We start from the raw sequence: 11,518 nt of genomic DNA, 5'->3' as shown, positions 1-11,518 counted from the left end.
CACACACACACACACACACACACACACGGTGTGTGTCTGTCACACTCACCTACCAATACACATTTGTAGTGGTGTTACTTCTTTCAAAGTGTATTATTTTATTTTTTTGACTGGTCTGTGCATTTCATAATTTTTATTTCTCTTACGCTTAAATTTAATTCTTTGAGTAGTGAGTACAAATGCCTGACCTGTCCTGGCTGGATCAGTTATCTCTATGGTAACTTACATATTATATCTCGTTTTTTGGTTTCTGCTGGTGGTGCACATCCACACACTGCCTCGATATTGTGCACATAACAAAATACATTCCGTACACGGATGGAAAAAATTTGTGGGAACATTGGTCTAGCAGTTAGAGCTAGGGGGTGCTGGGAATCAGGATTGATGCTGGTCGGCGACTACTTGAGAATCCCAGATGGGACAGGGCTTTGTAGCAGAGGGCATACTCCGCTGCCGCCTGCTGGTGAGCAAAGGGAAACAGCTGGTATGGAGCAAGCCTTATTTGCATTTTAATTAGGGTTTTTATGGTTGAAATTGGAGTGAAAGGTCTGTTTCCATGAAGCTTTCGGGGGAAGCTGATTCAGATTCACCCTGGAATTCATGCTCAGAACCAGACAGGAAGAGCCAGCCCCACACCAAGAGAATCAAGTGGTTCGAGTCTGTAGAAGTTTTGATACCATCCTCATCACTGTAGTATCTGAGCATCTCCAAGTAGTGCATTTAAGCCGGGTGTCTACGCCTCCATCATGTGGGGTTTGGTCTCTTGTCCTCTACCCAGAGGAGGACGGATGCTGGGGAGCGTCTTGTTTTAGTAGCAACTCCAGATCTACCTGCTGCTGTGTGTTTGCTAGAGAAGGCCCGGCTGAAGAACTGGACTGTGCTTGTAGGGAGAAACGGGCGGAAGTTTGGGATGGGCCTCGGTTCTTGGGGAACTTCAGTAGGGCACATGGCTGCAGTGTGGATGACCAAGCTTCAAATCTTTGCTCTCAATCAGGTGTGCAGGTCTCTCTCTCTCTCTCTCTCTCTCTCCCCCCCCTCCCTCCCTCCCTCCCTCCCCCCTGACAAGTGGTGGTAAAACCAGGAGGGTTCGGTGGAAAGTGTCTTTCAGAGAGGCAGCATTTTCTGATGGAAAGAGGTTAGATGTGGAAATTCCAGTCAGCTGTACTCAGGACTCCTGGGTTCTATCCCTTACTCTGGGAGGGGCATGGGGCCTAGTAGGTTAGAGCAGGGGATGCTGGGAGCCAGGACTCTACCTTGGCCAAGGTGGGATGGATCCTGATGACCCGTGCTAATAAGGACAAACACTTCGATCTCACAGTTAATGGGATCGGCTTGATCGGCCTGGGAGACTGTTTGCGAATATGGGGGAGGCAGTTCAACCAATGCTGACCCCAGTGCGGCACTAGGGGGTCCTGTGTTGCAGGGTGGGGGCTCAGAAGGGACTGCTTTACCCACACAGTCAGTGTTGACCCCAATACTCCAGTGCAGTGTAGGGGCCGACTGCGCTGGAGATGAAATGTAAAATCCAGACCCTGGCCCATCCAAAGCTCTAACCCACTAGACCTCACCCCCTCCAGGAGCTGTGGATAGAATCCAGGAGTTCTGGCACCGAGCCCCCCCTCCCTCCTTGCCCTGCCCTGCCCTGCAGAATCTATTTCTGGAGACTAGTCACCTCCCTGCAGGGACTATTCTTGGTGTGGGCGGTTACTTCAAAATGGGTCTGCTCTGTCCCTCTAGCCGCCTCGGGCGATTCTCCCTGCACCACTGGTCACCGGCACAGGAGGATAAAACAATCCCTGGAGTCAGGAGTCTGCTCAAAGCTCTGTGCTCCCCCAGCCCACTGCCTGCCTGACCCAGAGGAGCCCAGCATGGCTTGGGATCTGCTCCTCCCACCTTCCACCCTGTTTTGCCTTGCGCTGGAAGGTAAGTGCCGTTAGGGAGCTCGGTGGAACTCCACTCTGGGGTGACACAGGCCTGAGCGGGTCCTGAGGCAGCAGATGCCTGTCTCCCCTGAGTGCCTAGATTAGAATTCAATAGCCCTGACACCCAGCCTCCCCCATTCTAACTACTAGACACCACTCCCCTCCGAGAGCCAACGATAGAACCCAGGAGTCCTGACACCCAGCCTCCCCCACTCTAACCGCTAGACCCCACTCCCCTCCCAGAGCCAACAATAGCAGGAGTCCTGGCTCCTAGCCCCCTTCCTCTGGACAAATGAGTGTTGAAGATGCTGAAATCAGCCCCTTGGTGTGGTGTCTGTGTCCCTCTAATGAGCCAACTCACATGCACACGTCCAGCTGCCCTGGAAACAGCCGTTTCAATTGATTTTCCTGGTGGAGGGGGAGCCCTCCTTGGAGGACTCGGGTGTGGATGGGGATCGCCGGTCTCTGCCTGCCATGCCACGGTCCTCAACGCAGGCAGCTTTTGCCAGGGGCTTGAGTCAACCCAGAGTGAGCAACCCCCACAGTGCTGCTGAAAGAGAATGAATCACAGCCCTGGGTCTTCTCAGCCACGCACGGGCCACTCCCCTGCCACGTCTCGGGTCAGGAACCCGCCAGATCTCTGCTCGGCCATGAAGACATCTGGAGTAACCCAGTCAAACTGACAGAACCTCAAGGAGGGAAAAGTGGTGTCACTCTGCAAAGTATAATGATGGGGGGGGAGGGGCTGGGAGCCAGGACTCCTGGGTTCTATCCCTGGCTTGGGGAGGGAAGTGGGCTCTAGGGGTTAGGGTTGGCTGCTTGCAGGGATCAGGGACAGCTCCAGGCACCAGCATGCCAAGCGAGTGCCTGGGGTGGCAAGCCATTGGGCGTGCTCTGCCAGTCGCTGCAAGGGCAGCAGGCAGGTTGCCTGCGGAGGGTCCGCTGGTCCTGCGGCTTCAGTGGACCTTCAGGCTGCCGCCAAATCCGCAGGACCGGGGACCTCCCGCAGGCAAGCCACCGAAGGCAGCCTGCCTGCCGTGCTTGGGGTGGCAAAATACCTAGAGCCGCCCCTGCAGGGATGGTGGTTGGGGGGTGTTTGTGCCCATCTCTCACTGCGTCTCCCCTTGCTCACCCCCTGCAGCCAGCAACAGAGAATGCGCCCTGGAGGAGCCCTACATTGGTTGCCTCCCCGGAGTTTCTGAGTGCACCCCTAAGGCCGGGCATCCATGCATGACTGTCAACATCAGCTATAGTGAATGGGGAGGTGGGGTTCTCTGTCCCAGATGCCCCCACCAGCACTGATCCTTACTCCTTTCTGGGCAAGCTGCTGCTTGGCTCTGGCCTGACCCCTTGTGGTCAGGCTCAGAACTGCAATGTGGGCTCCCAGCCCCCTCCCACTCCCACCACCCCACCAAGCTCTAACCCACCAGACCCCACTCTCTTCCCAGAGCTGGGGAAAGAACCCAGGAATCCTGATGCCCAGTCCCCACCTGCTCTAACCATTTGACTACCACTTTCTTCCTAGATCTGGGAAAAGAACCCAGGAGTCCTGGCTGTATTAACATCCCATGAGCCAGGGGAGCTTTCGGCTGGTGAAGGAACAGCTAAGCGGCCTGAGGTCGAGATGGCCTGGTTTCTGATCCCATCTGTGCTCTGGGTTTTGGGGTGGCGTGTTCGAATGACATGTTTCTGAGCTCTGCCTCTCTGTCATCCCCCTGCAAGACGTGAGGTGCAGTTCCTCCTCCATGGCTGCATCATGAATCTCAGCCACTGCGGAATGGTGAAGGAGCTGATGGTCCCCGAGTACCACATCAATATCACCTGCTGCTCCCATGCCGCCTCCTGCAACAAGTGGGCCCTGCTTCCCCCTGGCAAGGGAGGGCACTGAGTCCGGCCTGCCACCCTCCTCCATCCCTGCCTGGTCCCCATCCCTCTCTCCCCATCCTCCCTCCGCCTCCTTCCCTTCTGCCTTCCTCTCTCCTTTCTTCCCACCCATCATCCTTCTCTTCATTCATCTCTCTTCTCCTTTTCCTTCATCTGTCCTTCCTCCTCCTGATCTCCCCCCCCCCTTCCATCCACTCTTCCTCCACTGATGCTCCCAGTGTGAAACCTGCCCACGTTCACTGATTCACTGCGATTAATAAACTTGTTCTGGGGTTGTACAGTTCTACCCAGCTGGAGAGCCTTGGGACAATATAGTCAGATAGAATGGGGCTGGGGCTGGTTTCTATCCTTGCCTCTGGGGGAGTCGGGTCTAGTGCAGTGGTCCCCAAACTGTGGGGCATGCCCCTGTGGGGGGCATGGAGGAATGTGTGGTGGGCACGGTGGGTCTAGGCCAGCCCCCAGGGAGGCAGCACCATCTAGTCCCACTCTGCCCTCAGCTGCAGCTCTGGCCCCGGCCAGAGCTCCAGTCCCAGCTGTGGCCCCCTGGCTCCTTGCCCCATATACAGTGGAAAAACAGTCTAAAAATAATAAATGCTGAAAATCATTCCTAACTCTATAGCTACCATGAGAAGGTCTAAATTAGCTGTTATCCCTCAAGAAAGAGATCCTAGAGTTATTGTAGAGAGGTTTCTGAAACCATCTGCTCAGTGTGTGGTAGCCGTTTAAGAAAGCTAACAGAATATTTGGAATCGTTAGGAAAGGGACAGCTAATAAAACAAAAAATATAATGCTGCTCTATAAATCTATGGTACACTCACAGCTTGACTACTGTGTGCAGTTCTGGTCACCCCATCTCCAAAAAGACATGAGAACTAGAAAAGGTACAGAGAAAGACGACAAAAATGATGAGGGGTGTGGAATGGCCTCCATAAGAAGAGAGATTTCAAAAGACACGGACTGTTCAGCTTGGCCAAAGACAAGGGAGGAAGGGTATGAGGGCCATCTATAAAATCTTAAACTATGCCGGGAAAGTGACTAAGGAATGATTTACTCCATTACATGACACAAGAACCAGGAATCATCCAATGAAATTAATAGGCATCAGGTTTAAAACAAACAAAAGGAAGTATTTCTTCACACAACGCACAGTCAACCTGTGGAACTCCTTGCCAGAGGATGTTATGAAGGCCAGAAGTATAATTGGGTTTTTAAATAATTAGATAAGTTCATGGAGGATTGGTCCATCAATGGCTACTTGCCAAGATGGTCAAGGACATAACCCCACGATCTGGGTGCCCCTAAACCTCTGACTGCCAGATAGTGGGACTGGACAACAGGGGATGGATCACTAAATAATTGCCCTCTTCTGTCAGTGCTTCGGAAACATCTGGTGCCAGCCACTGTCAGAAGACAGGATACTGGGCTAGCTGGGCCATTGGGCTGACCCCTTAAATTCTGCTTGGATTTGTTTTGATTAAAACCTGTAATGAGCCTCGCTTGCGAAAAAGAAAATTAGATCAATGTTGGGCGTTAATGCTGGTAATGCACTGGTAAAGCAGCTTTGAGCCAACTAACTTTGGCTATTGATGCACTGGCAAACAGGGATTTGAAAATGCAATCACAACCATCCTTTGTCTCCAGTGTTGACCAGGGGAGCGCTCCCCCTCCACAGTGACATCCAGTGGTCTATATATATACTGCACATAAAGGTCTCACTGTAGGGATGCTAGGAAGCGGGATGAGTGTGCCGGATCTTGTCTCCGTCTAGTGGCCAGTCCGCATTACAAAAATGCTACCAACGTCCAACTGGGAGAGGTTAGGCCAAGATCCTCAAAGCTATATAGGCAGCGAACTCCCATTCGGCACCTAACTACCCATGAGAATCTGCGCCTAACTCCCAGTCCCATAGCTGAAGTGGCAGAGGGGGTCTTGGCTTTTCCTGCTGAAGAGCCTGTGTTTCTCCATGGTGCTCAGTCCACTGGACGTCTTGTCTCTCCTGCTGGTTCAGAGGTTCCTTTGGGCTGGGCTAAGAGAGAGGTATGGGGGTTACTGTCCCATCACTAAAAAGCCGGGCCTAGAGTCAGGCGGCAACCTGGGTATGTGAATTCCAGAGGCCCACGGACGGAAGGGCTCCCCACAGGTTTTGCCTGGAGGCTAGAATAGCCCTCATCTCTATGGAAAGCAGGAATTGGCTGATGGGCGCAAATTATGGAGTCCTTTTCCCTCTGGGGGGACCAGCTCCAATCCATGCCCAGGCTGGGGGGACTGGCTAGCTCACGCACTAAGGGTTACTGGGTGACACTTCTCCGGATTGTGCCCCAAATTGTGATACTCGCCCATGAGCTGCTGATAATCTAGGACCAATGGTGTCAAGAATCCACAGAGCTGGGCGGGTGACGTCCCCTCCACCTGAGGTGGCTCCGTTCCAATATGGAAAAAATTCTTATCTGTGGCATTGTAACGTGGCCACTGCTCCCTGCTGCCTCCTGCCCCTGTGGGGTTCCTGGGGGCAAATGCAACTATGGTCAACATAGGGGGAAGGGAATGAATTCCAGCCACAAGGGGGCAGATAGGAGCATACCCTGACCAGGTGTCCTTCACTCCAGCAGGTGGCAGCAGAGAGGAATATGGACATACCCAGCCACCCACAACCTCCAGCCAGGGCTCACTGAGGCTTCCCAGGAGCTAGGAAGGATCAAGAGCCAAACGACCCAGTTTCACCCTCTTCCAAAATGGCCACCCCGCCATGTTGTTCTTCAGGGGCTGAAGTCGCAGGCTGCCCTCTGGTGGCAGAGTGGGGAAATGGTGGCTGCTGCCATGCCAGCTGCCAGGTTGATCTGCTATATTTGGCTCTGATGGGGAAGTGGGAGGGGCTCAGGACCAGCTGGCAGGTGTAATTTGCATAGATATCCCCAGTGTCATGTAGTACCCCCCCAGCTGCACCAATCAGGGCTTTCCCCAGCTTCCACACTCACAATCTGTCTTGCATTGGCTGTGTGACTGCAGGGACATGAACGAGGTGGAAAGGCTTAGAGCTGGTGGATGTTAGCAATTGGGAAGCATGGCTCACCCTAACCTTGGAGTCAATGGGCCCAGGTTGGCTAGTCAGGACCAAGGTATTATCGGATTTCAGAGAGGGAGTTTTGTTGTATTATGTAGTGTGGCAGCTGCTGGGGGAAAAGAAATAAACAGGAAGGTCATCATCTAGTAATAATGGATTCTACTATTGGTAGGATTGGATTCTGCCTGTCCTGGGGGCACCAAATTTGAATGCAGGTAGATCCATGCTGGCTGGCACTCAGGGTTGCAACTTCCTAGGAGTTCCCTTATCCACTCCTGGCAAACTCTGCCCAGTAGCGCATCATTCTGCAGCTCAGCACCACTTCGTCCTCCGTGTGCAGGTGGTTGGCTCTCCCCACAGATGCCAGGGTCCTGAACAGGTAGGGCATCTCGGAGCCATGTGGCACTCTCGTCCACTTGGGGGAAGACAAGCCACTGGGGCGGTGGGTGAAGGTGTAGACACACACGGGACTGCCGGCTTCCGCCATCTGCCCAGCCGACTTGGCTATGGGACACACCCCATGATAGTCACTGATGACGTGAGCCATGGTGCGTTGGTGCCATGCCGGGCCCTGCCCCTCTTGGCTGTACTGCTGGGCCACTGCCTGGATGCCCTCCCATGGCAGCCCCAGCATTGTCACCCTCAGCCCTCCAGCAGCTCCTCCCAGCTCATGTGGCTGGCATTCACTTTGGTGAAGTTAAGGGCACCGATGATGATGTAGGAGCCTTCGTTGGCCGTGACGCCAGCCAGGAGGGGTATAGGCTGGCTGTGACCCGCCCCCAGGAGTCTTGGTGGCTCATCAGGGAGGAAATTCCCATCGACGGTCGGCACGGACACAGACATGGACATAATGCGTGTCCCAACATCTCCCAGCTCCTTCCCCTGCAGGCAGCCCACCAGGGCGGTGTCATTGAAATCGGTGCAGCCTTGGTCACAGCCCAGTGCCCAGCCTATCTTCTTGGCTACTTCTTGGCTAAACCAGGCCCAGGGAGAGGTGGGGGCACCACTCTGCAGCGCGGTGCGGGTGAAGAGGCTCCCCGGCGAGAGAAGGTGGAAGCCGACTGAGGCGGCCCCAGCGCTCTGGCCAAAAAGCAACAAACGGGCCGGGTCCCCTCTGAAGGCGGCTGCGTTGTCCTGCAGCCAGCGCTGTGCCAGGCGCTGGTCCCACAGCCCGGCATTCCCCGGGGCAGCTGGGGGCAGGGACAGGAAGCCCAGCACCCCCAGCCAGTAGTTCATGGAGGCCATGATCACGTTCTCCGTGGCAGCTAAGAAGCGCCCATCTTGGAGCTCCATGGAGGCTGCACCTCCAAAGAACTCCCTGCAATGGATCCAGACAAGGATGGGGGTCGGCGCAGGGGATGGGGCACCCAGACGTTGAGGAAGAGGCAGTCCTTGGACTGCGGCATTTTGAGTGTCCACATATAGGCATCAGGGTGACTAGGAAACGGAGCCTGGTGGCAGGGCTTGCCGAACCTGGTGGTCTCCAGGACTTCACTCCAGGGCTGGTGGGGAAGTGGCTTCTGGAAGCGCAAGGCCCCCACGGGGGGTTCGGCGTAGGGGATGCCCAGGAAGGCCGTCACTGTGCCAGAGCCGGCCTGGAGGCACTTGCCCCAGATGGGGCCGCTGGTGGTGAGCACCACGGTGCCGTCGTCATCGGAGCTAGAGCCAGGGCACAGCAGGGAGAGGAGGAGCAGGCCGGGGAGCGCAGGGAGGAGTCCCAGCATCACGGCAGCTGGAAGGGAACCCCCACCCCAGAGGGAGTTACAAGGAACTCGCACCTTTCCCCTCTAGGGGGCACTGGTTCCAATCCAACCCCAGGTCACGGGGGAGGGGGGTGGCTGGCATGGGGGATAGGGAGGGATATGGGGCCCTTCCCCTGCTGAGGGAGTTGCTCTGCTGCAGTCCAACCTATTTAAACCCCCATGCGAGCAGGAAGCCTGGCCCCCCTTCGGTAAACAGTCTCCGCTCAGTCACCTCCACCCTGCCCCGGGCTCCAGCTCTCCGCTGAGCTCTCAGAGCTGTATCACTGTGCTTTGCCCTTTTCCCATTTCCCTCTGCAGCAAGAGGCCCCTTAATGCCAGGGGGAAATGCTGAAAGGCTGCGACAAAAATCCACATGCCCCCTCCCAGAGCTGGAGAGAGAACCCAGGTGTCCCAGCTCCTCCCCCACATGGTAATCCACTATACCCCACTCCCCTCGCAAAGCTGGGGAGAGAACCCAGGAGTCCTGATTGATAGGACTCCTGGGTTCTAGCCCCAGCTTAGGGTGGGGGAGTGAGGTCTAATGGGTTAGAACAGAGGGGGCTGGGAGTCAGGACTCCTGGGTTCTCTCCCCAGCATGGTGAGGGCAGTGGGGTCTAAATGTTGGGGGGGGGCCCTGGAAGTCAGGACTCCTGGGTTCTCTCCCCAGCTCAGGGAAGGGAGTGGGGTCTGGGAGGCCAGAGACAAGGGGGGCTGAGCGTCAGAACTCCTGGGTTTCATCCCCAGCTCTCAGCGTGGGGTCTGTGGAAGGGGTATTAGCTGGGAATGTACCAGCCAAGTTCCCCTGACACCAGTCACCCCTTGACCACTCTGTGCCCATCATGGAGCCCGAGAGACCCACCTCAGCTACACAGACTCACCTGCTGCAGGCACGGCTCTGTGGCTCCTACTGCAGCTCCCAGCTCAGCGCGAGGGGCGATCTGCTGATGCTGGAGCCAAGCAGCTCTCGTCTCTGGCACTGAGAGCACCAGCCAGGGCGCAGCCACTTAAGTTTATTTACCCTGGCAGCAGCAAGCTCGCTGGGCTGTGCACACACAGGGCCCAGGTTCAAGGTGGCTGGAAGGATCCTGGGGCAAGGTCCATGGGCTCAGAGATCCAGTACGACACCTCTGGGATGGGGCAGCTGGGGCCCAGCCACACAGCACAGCTGCCTTGGGCTCGCTCGCCACGGCTGAGATGCAGCTGGCTCTAGGGCGCGGGGTAACAGGAGGTGAAGGGGGAATCCCATCGCCAGTTCAACCCGCAGCTGGATTTTGGTGGTGCCAGAAGGGAAGCCCCCTTTGGTGGGACTGGACGGGATGGGACATTTTATACTTGAGGGGTCAGGGTTCCAGCCTTGTCTTGGGCTTGAAATGGAAAAAGACAAGGTAGGCGAAGATGTTCATTAGCCCTGCCCACAAATTGAACCCCGCCCACCAACCTAGCTACGCCCTCTCAAGGTGCCAGCAGGGTGCCCCGCCCGTCATCCAGGAGTCTGTTCAGCTCTGTTCAATACAGGATCCCGCGGGCTCTGCTGAGCTCCCCACAACACATTTCAGCTACATGCTGGGGCAGGCAGAGAGCTGAGCCCATCGCTCCGAAAGGGGGGAAGCTGCCCCAAGTGTGCCCAGAGCAGCAGCTCCCTGACCTTCTGCTCCCCGTCCCCTTTTGGGGGGGCTGCTTAAAAAAGAGACTTCGAAAAAAATAAAAGAATCATTCTCGTCCCCCAGCTCATATATCCACCCCCACCTGGCCAGCTCCCCTTATCTCAGCTTCCAGGACCCCGGCAGCAAAACAGATGAAGGGATTTTCGTCCCCAGAGGGAGCCGAGTATTAGGGTTACTAAGACATCCAGCACCACAAAGCCACATAAGCTCCTGTATGGTTTTCTCTTCTCTTCCCTTGCTCTGTTGCTTTCTGCCCCCCTGCCCCCACCCTGTCTCTATTCTTTCAGCTTCCCACCTGCAGCACCACCACATGAGAGGACCTTAGCCCTGCCTAAGGAGAAAAGCCCTGGAAGGATAAGGATAAGCCATATTGCAAGGCCTGAAGCCTTCATTTGCAGGCAGATTAAACAAGCAGCGGAGAAGCAGGAAGTCACATCCTCACATTGCATCTAAATTACATTAAAACGATGTAACATCAGGCTGCTAAGGAGACCCCGTTCTAACAGCATCTACTATTGCCAGATAAAGAAACAGCTCTTACGATGGTTAAAGAAAACTTTCTTTGATGGCATCCTGTTTGGCAAGAAACCACTTATCATTAGCTGGGGTTGTGAAATCATCATTTCTTTATCGCTTTGTCTTTATGATCTCCACTTCCCTAGTGTTTGTCTGCATGAGCTCTGTCTGGTTCTTTAGATTATTTCTGTCTGTTACATAATTAATTTTGCTAGGTGTAAATTCATTAAGGGGGTAGGGTATGATTGGTGAGAGAATTTTGTTAGGATTGGTTTGTAAAATTGTAGTATATTGATTGGTTAAGATATAACTAAGCAGGGCTCGAGTTTCACTACGTAAACTGGAGTCCCAAAGAAAGTTCTTGGGGAACCAACTCCAGCCCCAAGATCAGAGCTGTCAGACCTCAACACTCCGCCAGTGACATCGGTCAGAAACTGGAGTCCCCCACACAGACCTAGTCCTGACGGGCCATCAAGAAAAGTTCATGTGTCTTAGTGGGAGTGGTTAGCGCTGCATGTGTAGGGTGTGCAGTCTGGTTTCCGGTAGCTGTTAAGAAATAGAGGTTTCGTAGGATATTACTGTGTAAGGCTCTTTCACTGGTAAAAGACCCCGTAAACCTGCAAAAGATTAATCCCTGAGTCCACATGGAAAGGGTGTTAGCCCAGAGCCCACAGAGGAGTAGAGCCCAGAGCCCATGCAGGGGTAAAGTTCGGTGCCTTTCACCTGGAG

At 54.9% G+C, this 11,518-nt stretch overlaps 1 pseudogene; it reads right to left on the bottom strand.

The window, feature by feature from the left end:
* Nucleotides 1-7,083: 7,083 nt before the first annotated feature.
* Nucleotides 7,084-10,314, bottom strand: LOC127032300 (acetylcholinesterase-like; annotated as a pseudogene).
* Between the last annotated feature and the right edge of the window lie 1,204 nt (nt 10,315-11,518).

Source organism: Gopherus flavomarginatus, chromosome 12, assembly GCF_025201925.1.
Source record: "Gopherus flavomarginatus isolate rGopFla2 chromosome 12, rGopFla2.mat.asm, whole genome shotgun sequence".
Lineage (NCBI taxonomy): Eukaryota > Metazoa > Chordata > Testudines > Testudinidae > Gopherus > Gopherus flavomarginatus.
The sequence above is the reverse complement of the archived record's forward strand: the minus strand, read 5'-3'. Positions and strand labels throughout refer to the sequence as shown.